The sequence below is a fragment of the Mustelus asterias genome, chromosome 1, assembly GCF_964213995.1.
Source record: "Mustelus asterias chromosome 1, sMusAst1.hap1.1, whole genome shotgun sequence".
Classification (NCBI taxonomy): domain Eukaryota; kingdom Metazoa; phylum Chordata; class Chondrichthyes; order Carcharhiniformes; family Triakidae; genus Mustelus; species Mustelus asterias.
In genome coordinates, this window is record NC_135801.1 from 171,402,113 (window position 1) to 171,414,174 (window position 12,062).

Consider the following 12,062-nt stretch of genomic DNA (forward strand, 5'->3'; position numbering starts at 1 on the left):
ACGTTTAAGACTTAGCTGGACAGCCATATGAACGGAGTGGGAATGGAGGGATACAAAAGAATGGTCTAGTTGGGACCAGTGAGCGGCACGGGCTTGGAGGGTCGAAGGGCCTGTTCCTGTGCTGTATTGTTCTTTGTTCTTGAACTGCTGTAATCTATGTGGTGAAAATGCTTTCAAACTGCTGTTAGGTTGGGAGTTCCAGACTTTTAACCCATTAATGAAATGTATACTTCAAGTTTTGTTTGATTGGAACATTTTAGATACATTTGTTAAGAGTTACACGTTATCGTGGTTGCTTTGCTTTTGTTTGTAATTGATAGAAGTTATTGCTGATTTTCTTACTATACATGTTAACTATATTCTTCAATAAACTTTGTTTGACAAAAGCACCCTGGTGGGTCATTTGAAGTGAAACATATCAGGCTTACCCTAGCCACATTCAAAGTGCAAAACTTATGATCCAGGCGGGCTTCATAAAACACTTGGAACGCTTTGACAAAGGATCATCTGGACTCGAAATGTCAGCTCTTTTCTCTCCTTACAGATGCTGCCAGACCTGCTGGGATTTTCCAAAATTTTCTCTTTTGGTTTCATAAAACACTTTGGAGTTTCTGACCTGAATTATAACATTAGCCTCCTGAGAAGGTAGAGGCAGTGGTGGGCTTTCTTAACTCCAGATTCGGCGTGGATGGACCAGGACAGATTGTGGGGGATCTGGACAGCTAGTCATCTATGTCTGCCTTTGTCAAGAGGACGCTCCCAAATGTGGAAAATTGTCCACGTTTTTCCCAGATCTCACCATTTATTTTAATCAAAGGCAGGAAATTGTTTTTGCAACTTTTTTTGTTTTCTGGGTGTTCTGAAAATGATCCGTTTTCTCATATGCTTCGGTGGAGGAGTCAACAATGACCTGGAGCTCGTTTCTGAGTTAGCGTACACACAATTGTCACCCTACAACCATTGGTGAAGTATCACCAGCAAGATCCTCCAAATCCAGTGGCAAGGAATGCAATGCAGCAGCAGCCTCCTCTCCCAAGCTAATATGCCCAGCAGTGGGCCAGCTCTGCTGGGCATGACATGTCATTTGTATGCCTGACACCAGACTCCTGAAGCAACTGTTTTATTTGGAACTCTGTTGGGGCAGAAGATTCCAAGAGGACAGCAGAAATGATTTAGGGATGCCCCCAAAGCAAACATCCTCGCAGACTCATGGGATTCCCGAACCTGTGACCAACCAAAATGGCGAATGTTCATAGACATAGAAAACTACAGCATAAAACAGGCCCTTCGGTCCCACAAGTTGTGCCGAACATATCCCTACCTATAACTCTCCATCCTATTAAGTCCCATGTACTCATCCAGGAGTCTCTTAAAAGACCCTATTGAGTTTGCCTCCACCACCACTGACGGCAGCCGATTCCACTCGCCCACCATCCTCTGTGTGAAAAACTTCCCCCTAACATCTCCCCTGTACCTACCCCCCAGCACCTTAAACCTGTGTCCTCTCGTAGCAGACATTTCCACCCTGGGAAAAAGCCTCTGAGAGTCCACCCTATCTATGCCTCTCAACATCTTATATACCTCTATTAGGTCTCCTCTCATCCTACGTCTCTCCAAGGAGAAAAGACCGAGCTCCCTCAGCCTATCCTCATAAGGCATGCCACTCGATACAGGCAACATCCTTGTAAATCGCCTCTGCACCCTTTCAATCTTTTCCACATCCTTCCTGTAATGAGGTGACCAGAACTGAGCACAGTACTCCAAGTGGGGTCTGACGAGAGTCTTATATAGCTGCATCATTATCCCCGGACTCCTAAACTCAATCCCTCGATTGATAAAGGCCAGCACACCATACGCCTTCATAACCACCTCCTCCACCTGCGGGGCTGATTTTAGAGTCCTATGGACCCGGACCCCAAGGTCCTTCTGATCCTCTACAGTACTAAGAGTTTTTCCCTTTATATTGTACTCCTTCATCCCATTTGACCTGCCAAAATGGACCACTACGCATTTATCTGGGTTGAAGTCCATCTGCCACTTCTCCGCCCAGTCTTGCATCCTATCTATGTCCCTCTGTAACTTCTGACATCCCTCCAGACTATCCACAACCCCACCAACCTTCATGTCATCGGCAAACTTACCAACCCATCCCTCCACTTCCTCATCCAGGTCATTTATGAAAATGACAAACAGCAAGGGTCCCAGAACAGATCCCTGGGAGATCCCTCGGTCATCACTGGTGACCGACCTCCATTTAGAAAAAGACCCATCTATACCCACTCTCTGCCTCCTTTGGGCAAGCCAGTTCTGGATCCACAGGGCAGCAGCCCCTTGGATCCCATGCCCTCTCACTTTTTCTAGAAGCCTTGCATGGGGGACCTTATCGAACGCCTTGCTAAAATCCATATAAACCACATCTACCGCTTTCCCTTCGTCAATGTGTTTAGTCACATTTTCGAAGAACTCCACCAGGCTCGTAAGGCATGATCTGCCTTTGACAAAGCCATGCTGAGTATTCTTGAGCATACTAAAACCTCTCTAAATGCTCATAAATCTTGTCCCTCAGGATCTTCTCCATCAGCTTACCAACCACTGAGGTTAGACTCACCGGTCGGTAATTTTCTGGGCTATCCCTATTCCCCTTCTTGAAAATAGGAACCACATCCGCAATCCTCCTATCCTCCGGCACCTCTCCCGTCTCCATCGACGACGCAAAGAGCATCGCCAGAGGCTCTGCAATCTCTTCCCTCGTCTCCCACAGTAACCTGGGGTACATCCCATCTGGACCCGGCGACTTATCTATCTTGATGCCATTCAAAGATTCCAGCACAACCTCTTTGTTAAAGTCCACATACTCAATTTTTTCAGTCCACCGCAAGCCCACAGTACATCCACCCAGGTCATTCTCCTCTGTGAAAACCGTGGCAAAATACTCATTAAGCACCTCATTCAGGAAAGAATTCACTTTCAATCGAGAGACTGTCGGAGGGAGCGCACAAACCTCTAAACAACTCATCTACCTGACCCTCCAAACACCACTTGTCCTGCATGTGGCAGAGTCTGCAGATTGCACATTGGACTTACCAACCAGCTCAGAACCCATCCAACCCAAGTGGTCATCCTCAATCTCGAGTGACTGTTTTAAGATTGAGAGAACATGATGATTAATGTTTAAAATGTACGGCTTAGGTCACTGTCTGTGCGGAATCTGCAAGTTCTCCCTGTGACTGTGTAGGTTTCCTCCAGGTGCTCCAGTTTCCTCCCACAATCTGAAAGACATACTGGTTAGGTGCATTGGCTATGCTAAATTCTCCCTCAGTGTACCGGAACAGGGGCCAGAGTGTGGCGACTCGGGGATTTTCACAGTAACTTTATTGCAGTGTTAATGTAAGCCTACTTGTGACACTAATATATAAACTTTAACTTTAAACTTCAAAAGTGGACTTTTATTTATCTGGCCTTTATGTTTCCAGGCGAATCTAATGGCCACAAAGAGACTGGCCAGAGGCACTTTCGAGTGGTTCCATTTAATGAATTGAAATCTAAGAGGGTTTTTTGGTAGCTCTTTGGCGACGGACGTTGATCTGTTCCCCAGCTCCAGCAGATGGCATCACTGACCTAGCCGACAATGTGTCAGAACTGTAGGCACTTAGCATAAATAGTAATTATACATTTAATACGGTGAACATGTTGTTCCACGCGTTTTGTGAATGAAAGAGGAACTTGGGTGAAGTCCTTTTTGCTATTTAAAACATTTTGTAACATAAGTAATAGAAAAAAAGGCATTATTTCCACATTATGAACCACAGCAATGAGTCTCAGTGAATGGGATGAAATCAATGAGTGGCATGCCTTACTTCCCTACTCGGCCTATGTTTTAAAGCATAAGCAATGCAACAGGCTTGTGGTGGGGTGGGGGCGGAGTCTCATTGAGTTTTGGATTGAATGAGACAACACAAGAATCTATTTAAAAATAACAAATTGACTTGTGCTACCTTTATTTCAGACACATATCTTAAACATATTGAGACTGAGAGTGGACTTTAATGCAGGTTGTTTCTGGGCAGACATGGTTTGCAGAGTGGAATGCAGAAAGCTGAATGGAATGAATGAGCTATATTGCAATGATTGCTGTGTGTGTGTGTGAATGCTCTTCTGTGATTTATTTTCCCAAAATATACTTTATTCATAAATCTGTGAAAACACTACACTCATTCCAAAATGAGCACACAGAAAAAGCAATAACATTCAGGTTCTTTACATACATCAAGTAACATTCTGAGAGTGTGTGTGTGTGTGAGTTACTGAGTGATTAACCTGCTGCCGGGCTCCCACGAGGTCCCATTGTTTATAATCTGGGACCCGGGCTGGGCCTGCTCCATCCCGGACGAGGGGGAGGGGGTGCAGATTCTGGAGGGCCGCGCGCTTTACTCAGGATGGGCGCCCTTCCCCCATCTAATTCCCCCCCCCCCCCCTGACGCTGCCTGAGTGGTGGATGCCGAGGTTATAAAAGCGGCTGCGCCGGGCCACCGGCTCAGTTCTCCTGGCGGTTGGGAGAAAGATGCAAAGGTGAATGAGACGCTGCGGGTTGATAGTCGTACGTTGCTCACCTTTCTCATAAACAAATGTGCCTTGTGTGAAGAGAAAGGGAGGAAAATAGTAAAAACTGGGGCAAGATTGTTATTTTAAAGAAGGCGAGCTTGATGTCCTGTAATTTTGTTGCAGAGATGTGTTAAGTGTCCAGGTATATATATATATCTATGAAAAGGGCCGGTACAGTAACATAGACATAAGTGGCTCAGAGAAAGGTTTTTTTTACGGACGAGTTTTTATTGTTGGGGGGGGGGGGGGGGTCGACCGTTGGGGCCTCTCCTGTCTGGGTTTCGCACGGCCTTGTGGGAGTTGTAGTTCGCCCACTCGCGATGCGATGCGGCGGGAAGGGGGGTGGAACTCCATCTCCCGGCATTCCGCGCGGGGCGTCGCCCCGGAGGCTGCGCACTGAGGTGGAGGGGAGGAGAGACGCTTGATTGACGGGCACGCTGGCCCAATCGGACGCGGCGAAGGCCGTGCAGGCTGTGGCGCGGAGCCACCAATCAGCAGGCGGCGGGTGGGCGGGTCTAAAGCGGTGGTGGGAGTCAGCTTGAGTTTGCTCCTGGGCTTGTGTTGCTCTTGCGGTTGTTGTTGTTGATGGAGGGGGGACTTGAAGCTCTCTGTCAGACAAAAAGAGGGGTGGGTAGCACCTTGTTGTTCAGCATCTCTCAGACGGAGGGAAGTTCAACTTTAATGGACACGGTAAGAAATAACGGTGAGTGATTTTCAAAGGAATGCATTAAAATAAACATTTTTTTCTCCTTTATGGATGAATTGGAAATGAATGCAACATGAATATAAATACAATCTTTGATTCGACTCCATTGATTTAAAGCCAACAATTATTTACCCTGGATGGTTTTCTTTGTTTAATAAAAACAAACTGAGCAGGATGTTTATTTTCCCAAATGATTTTTTTTGACCCTTTTATCTGTTGTGTGTTTCTGGTTTTAATTGGCAAATTTGTTTTGGTATCTATAAATGAAAATTTTGGTTGTAAAAATGTGTCCAGTCTGTGTGAACATCAAATGAATAATCAAATACATCTCGGATCACTATTCGTCTTTCTGTTCTTTCTCTCTGCGAAAGCCTTTAATGATGTCATTGTGATGTTGTCCTGAATCTTGTTTTTAACGCTATATGGCTGTTGCTGTTTTGCAACAAGAGCTGAATTGTTGCTAAAGCAATTTTGTAGCTTTAAAAAAATCGTCTTTTATACTTCCACAGTGTTGAAACATCAGACGTGTTTTGATTTTTTTTCATACGAGCTGCATTGAATGGTCAGGACTCTTTAGGATTCACGACATATACTGAGAATATGCACTGTGACGTACAGGCAGCAGACAGCATTTCACCAAGGTCTCGCTACTGAATGTTTTTGGATTGGGAATGTGAAGGGTTTTTCCAGTTTAACCATATTCATGTTCCCCTGTATGTAAATCATGAGCCGTCAATCCTAAAAGAGCTATTCAGTGATTTATGAACTTATTTGCATTCCGTGGTATATAATCTCGGTATTGAGAGGATTCAAAACTTGACATTTTTTTGAATTTGCCCACTGGGCAAGCCTTTTTAGTAAATTTTATCTTTCAGTACTGAGAAATTGAGGTGAGTTAGTCTGTTATTCACGTTCTCAGACGTAGTCATCTAATCTTTTGTGCTGATGTGGATTAGCTTTGCTAAACTGCAACCACAAGTCACTCCAGCTTGTTTAAAGAAATGCTTTAATTGTGGGCAGTAAAATTTCCTTCCAGGGAGATTCCATGAGCTGCATGCAGATTTGAGAAATCATGTTATAAGTAAATAGACTCTTAGTAAAGGTGAATTTAAGGGAAATAAACCGATTTTAATTCTGAAATGAATAAGCATGAGCAGTATGTCGTTTTAATTCACTTCAAGTATAATGAGGTGAGCTGTACATCTATTGGAAATCTGTTTTTAATGATGTTGGAATAGTCTGAGCAAATGGACTTCATGTCCTGTGGCTGTAGATCTGCAACAAGCTTTAACATAGGAATAGTGTCACAAGAAATAACATTGACGATCAGTCCCTTGACCTAGATGTGGTCATGAAAGCAGAAATGGGGACCTTACGAATGGTGGACGCTATCTGATGTGCACCAGAAAAGTATATGGAATTAACAATTTGATAAATTGTTTATTATAACTCAGCTATGCTTAGTCCCTTTAATTTTGGTTTCATCTCCCATTTTCCATCTGAAGTGTTTGCAAGGCCTTGATTTCCTCACAGGGGAAAAGGGCGAAAGAAAATTTCACAGGACCTGATTCTAAAATTAGCTAGTATATTTAGAAAGAAACTGATTCAGAGTTTATCAATTTTACCAGAAGTGATTTATTTTTCCTGTGTACAGAAGGAGATAGAAATGTATTTCGGAGGCCATAAATATGCCTATCTCAGTTTGAAGACTTATCTGTTAACCCTAAAGCTTCTAATTTTTTCCCCTCTTGCACCCCTATTTTTCATCTTGGTTGACTCCATTCAACATAAATCAAAAGATCACGGCTGCTCTGATGTCACATCAAGGCTCTACTTCCACTGAAGTTTGAGGAAACGACATACATAGACTTCAGATCAGCCATGATCTTGTTGAATGGCGGGGCAGGCTCGAAGGGCCAGATGGCCTACTCCTGCTCCTATTTCTTATGTTCTTATGACACGCTGAGAGAAAAAAATTCTCCTCCTCAGTCTTTAGAGGGCGATTGCTTGTTTTTAAACAGTGACCAGAAGAGGAAATGTCCTCTCCACACCCACCTTGTCAAGACCCCTCAGAACCTGTTTTGTTTCAATCAAGTCACCTCTTACTCTAAATTCCAGCAGATACGGGCCTAACCGTTCCAGCATTTCCTCAAAAGACAATCTGCCTATTTGATGTAAACCTTAGAACCTACAGTGCTGAGGGAGGCCATTTGGCCCATTGAGTCTGATTTTGATTTGATTTATTACTGTCACATGTATTAGCATAGGGAAAAGTATTGTTTCTTGCACGCTATACAGACAGAGCATAGCGTTCATAGAGAAGGAAAGGAGAGTGCGCAGAATGTAATGTTACAGTCATGGCTAGGGTGAAGAGAAAGAGCGACTGCACCGACCCACATTTTGTTTATTAATCCCCCTAAATTGGACATCTTTGGACACTAAGGGGCAATTTAGCATGGCCAAACCACGTAACCTGCACATATTTGGACTGTGGAGGAAAACATACCACCCAAAGGAAACCCATGCAGACATGGGCAGAATGTGCAAACTCCATAGAGTCACCCAAGGCTGCAATTGAACCCAGGTCCCTTCATTGAGGCAGCAGTGCTAACTACTGTGCCAACGTGCTGCCTTATCTGCACTGCTTCCACCCACATTTGTGACCTCCTTTATATAAGGAAACTAATACTGTACACTCTACTCTACGTGTGGTCTCATCAATAAGTGAAGCGTAACCTCTTACCTTTGGGTTCCCCTTGCAATAGAATATAATATTTTATCAGCTTTCCTAATTACTTGCTGTGCCTGCATACTAACCTTTGGTAATTCATGCATCAGGTCACTCATGTCTCTCTGCACCTCAGAGCTCTGCAATCTCTTGCCATTTAGATGATGATCTTTATCTATCCTTCCTGCCAAAATGGATAATTTAATGTTTTCCTACATTGTATGCCATTTGTCAGATCTTTGCCCATTCAACCTATCTTGCAGCCCCTTTATGACTTCACAACGTGATTTCCTATCCGTCTTTGTATTAACAACAAAGTTAGCAATCATACCTTTGGCCTTTTCATCCGTGTCATTTAAATTGTAAAGTTGAGGCTTGAGCCCTGATCCCTGTGGCAAACTGATTTATTATTGTCACAAGTATTAATGTACAGTGAAAAGTATTATTTCTTGCACGCTATACAGACAAAGCATACAGCTCATAGAGAAGGGAAGGAGAGAGAGTGCAGAATATAATGTTACAGTCATAGCTAAGGTGCAGAGGAAGATCAACTTAATGTGAGGTAGTCTGGCAGCAGGGAAGAAGCTGTTCTTGAGTTGGTTGGTACGTGACCTCAGACTTTTGTATCTTTTTCCTGACGGAAGAAGGTGGATGAGAGAATGTCCGGGGTGTGTGGGGTCCTTAATTATGCTGGCTGCTTTTCTGAGGCAGCGGGAAGTGTAAATAGTGTCAATGGATGGTAGGCTGGTTTGTGTGATGGACTGGGCTTTGTTCATGATCCTTTGTAGATTTTTGTAATCTTGGACAGAGCAGGAGCCATACCAAGCTGTGATACAGCCAGAAATAATGCTTTTTATGGTGCATCTGCAAAGGTTGGTGAGAGTCGTAGTGGACATGCCAAATTTCCTTAGCCTTCTGAGGAAGTAAAATTTATCTATTAGTCACAAATAAGGCTTACATTAACACCGCAATGAAGTTATTGCGAAATTCCCCTAGTTGCCACAGTCTGGCACCTGTTCGGGTCAATGCACCTAACCACGTCTTTCAGAATGTGGGAGGAAACCGGAGCACCTGGAGGAAACCCATGCAGACACGGGGAGAACGTGCAAACTCCACACACAGTGGCCCAAGCTGGGAATTGAACCCGAGTCCTTGACGCTGTGAAGCAGCAGTGCTAACCACTGTGCTACCATGCTGCACAGTAGAGGTGTTGGTGGGCTTTCTTAACTATCGTGTCAGCTTGGAGGGACCAGGGCAGGTGGTTGATGATCTGGACACCCAGAAACGTGAAGCTCTCGACCATTTCCACTTCGTACCTATTGATGTCCTCCATTATGCTTCGTGAAGTCTATGATTATCTCCTTCATTTTGTTGACACTGAGGAAGAGATTATTGTCATCTCGCCATTTCACCAGATTCTCTATCTCTTTCCTGGATGCAATCTTGTTGTTGTTTGAGATCTGAACCACTACGGTTGTGTCATCAGCAAACTTGAAAATTGAGAAAACCACTCATTATATCTTACGGATCAGAAAGTGGCTCACTGTTTTCTGTTAGCTAGTCAACCTTATCCATGCCACTATGCTATTCCCAGCACCATAAGCTTTTATTTTCTGCAATAACCTTTGATGTGGCACCTTATCGAATGCCTTCTGGAAATCCAAGTACAGTGCATCCACTGGTTCCCTTTTATCCAATGTTACTTTTCCAAAGAATGCCAATAAATTGGTGAAACATGACTTCCCCCTCTCAAAACTGTGTTGACTCTGCCTGCTTACCCTGAATTTATGCTGGAAAGTCTTTAATAATGGCTTCTTGGATTTTTTTGCATGACGTGATAAACTAACCGGATTTAAAGTTGCTATTCTCCAATCTGATAGAACTAACCATCTCACTAGCTACTTATTTTAAGATCCTACGGTGAAGTCCATTAGGATCCAGGAACTTGTCAGCCCACAGTTCCAACAATTTGCTCAGTGCCACTTCCCTGGTGATTGTAATTTTCTTGAGCCCCTCCCTCCATTCCATTTCCTGATTTACAGCTATTTCTGAGATGGTACTTGTGACCTCTGTTCAATTCATCTGCCATCTCCTTATTTTCCATTATTAATTCCTCAAACTGGCTTTCTTTGGGACCAAGGCTCACTTTAACGTGTTTCTTTTTAAAATATTTAAAGAAACTTTGATATCTCTTATTTCTAGCCAGCTTTCTCTCATACTCTTATTATTCTTTTAGTCACTCTTTGCTGTTTTTTATAATCTGTCCAATCTGACCTGCCACCCATCTTCGCACAATTATATGCTTTTTAAGTTTAGTGCTGACTTTAAACTTTTTATTAGTTAACCACAGATGGTGGGTCCTCCCCTTGCAGGAAATACTTTTGGGTTCCTTGAGCCTTCCATCATGAATTCTGTAATGAATGGCTATACAGTTTGTCATAACCTTTAAGTGAACCAGAAGTACGCAGTCTGTTATGAATAACCCATATTTGTTTAGGCTTTCCACAGGAACTGTACACTTTAGGCCAAAAAAATGAATTGTGGATTTTGTTTCCAGTAGCACCCGCCTATCATCTGAGTGTGTTAATTTATTCTGGCCTGGGAATGTCACATTTCTTTACCCATGGTTGGAAGCAAGTTCTAGCAGGATTGGCAATTCCCAATCGTATAAATTAAAAGTAAATGTTTGAGGGTGTATGTGTTGATCGCTTAGCAACTAAAGGAAATTGCGTTGCGTTCTGGTGGTTTGGGCCCTGGTCATAAAGAGCTGAATTATAAGCTTTAGTCATCCATTCACAAATGGAGTAATGACTATAATAACCTCTAGTACACAGTGTAAAGTTGTCCTGCTGGAATATTTCTACTGGACTGGTAGACTGGGTGATTAGCAACTCTATAAATTTAGAGCAGTGAGGTTGATTTTTAAAGGTAAAAATGCTATACAAATATTTGTGGTCAAATAATTCACATTTGGTCATGAGAACTGTTCTTAAAATGTTGCATTTTTGCTATTATGTCAATGCTAATTTTTGGAAGTTTTACAAAAAAAGTATTGAACTCCAGAAAATGTTTTATTTCAGAGCAAAAACAGCCTTGAATGTAAGCCTCTGCATAGCCAGTTATTACATTGGAGCAGGAGTAGGCGAATCAGCAAATTGAGCCTGCTCTACCATTTAATTAGATCATAGTAATCACAAGACATCTGATTAACTCTAGGAAAGCAGTAAGTGGTTTACATTGCTTTGGGACTGACATATCCAAGTTACAGGCTTTTGGGCTATTTCTCACCCGTGGAAGCGCTAGTTCTTATCTGCTTGTATTTTTATATTTTAGCCTCTCCAGTTTGATCTGGATGCTTGTAAAGTACTGCTTTCAGCAATGCTCTGGTTGCTGGTTGCATTTGACATTTATCCAAGTTCATTTGGCGTTAGCAGCTTGAGATGTTTATTAGCAAGTTCACTTAAAGTGAGTCTGTGGGCTTTTGTGGTAGCTATTTAAGCGACCCACAAAGTTAGGCTACTACTCGAGGTTTGCAGTGCTGGTACAAGTCGAATTTTTAATACAATTGTAAGGAATGTTTAACCCAATGTGATCTAGGTCAGTCAGTTTTGATGACTTTTCTTCAAACAGACTGAGGTGTAGCAGGAAGTACTTGGCTGTGTGGCGATGATCTTTAAAACTATAAACTAGCACTCCACTTTGGTTCTCCAGTGTATGTAATCAGGGTGTAGAACCTTGCTAATTGAACCTGTGAAAGGCTTTGTGATTTATCTTGTCCATCATTAAGTCAGTGGAAACCGTAGTGTCACAGTAACATCAGCTTCACCAGAAAGCAAGTGGTCCCCAAATGGTGTATCTTGTGATGTATTTATTCCTGTGTAGCCCTGCTTCCAAGCTGCTCCTTAAACACCTTCCCACTGTTAGCTCCTGCCATCACGCTCTCAAAGTAGTCGGCCACAAATCTCCAAAGCACAGCACTTTCTTTTTAAAAAAAAATCTAGCTAACTCTGATGCATTGCATGTTTT

At 42.9% G+C, this 12,062-nt stretch overlaps 1 protein-coding gene across 5 annotated transcripts in view; it reads left to right on the forward strand.

Annotated features, from left to right (window-relative positions):
* The first annotated feature begins 4,386 nt into the window (after nt 1–4,386).
* The window catches only part of LOC144500356 (protein FAM53A-like), a 114,585-nt gene continuing 106,909 nt past the window's right edge, over nt 4,387–12,062 (forward strand). Inside the window, exon 1 of one of the 5 annotated variants that reach the window (XM_078223148.1) lies at nt 4,387–4,569. The gene's annotated coding sequence lies outside the window, so the exon portion shown is untranslated. Of the gene's footprint in view, nt 4,598–4,627; nt 4,745–4,806; nt 5,306–12,062 lie in introns of those variants that run through there. The other 4 variants (XM_078223157.1, XM_078223129.1, XM_078223138.1 and 1 more) reach the window with 4 other exon arrangements.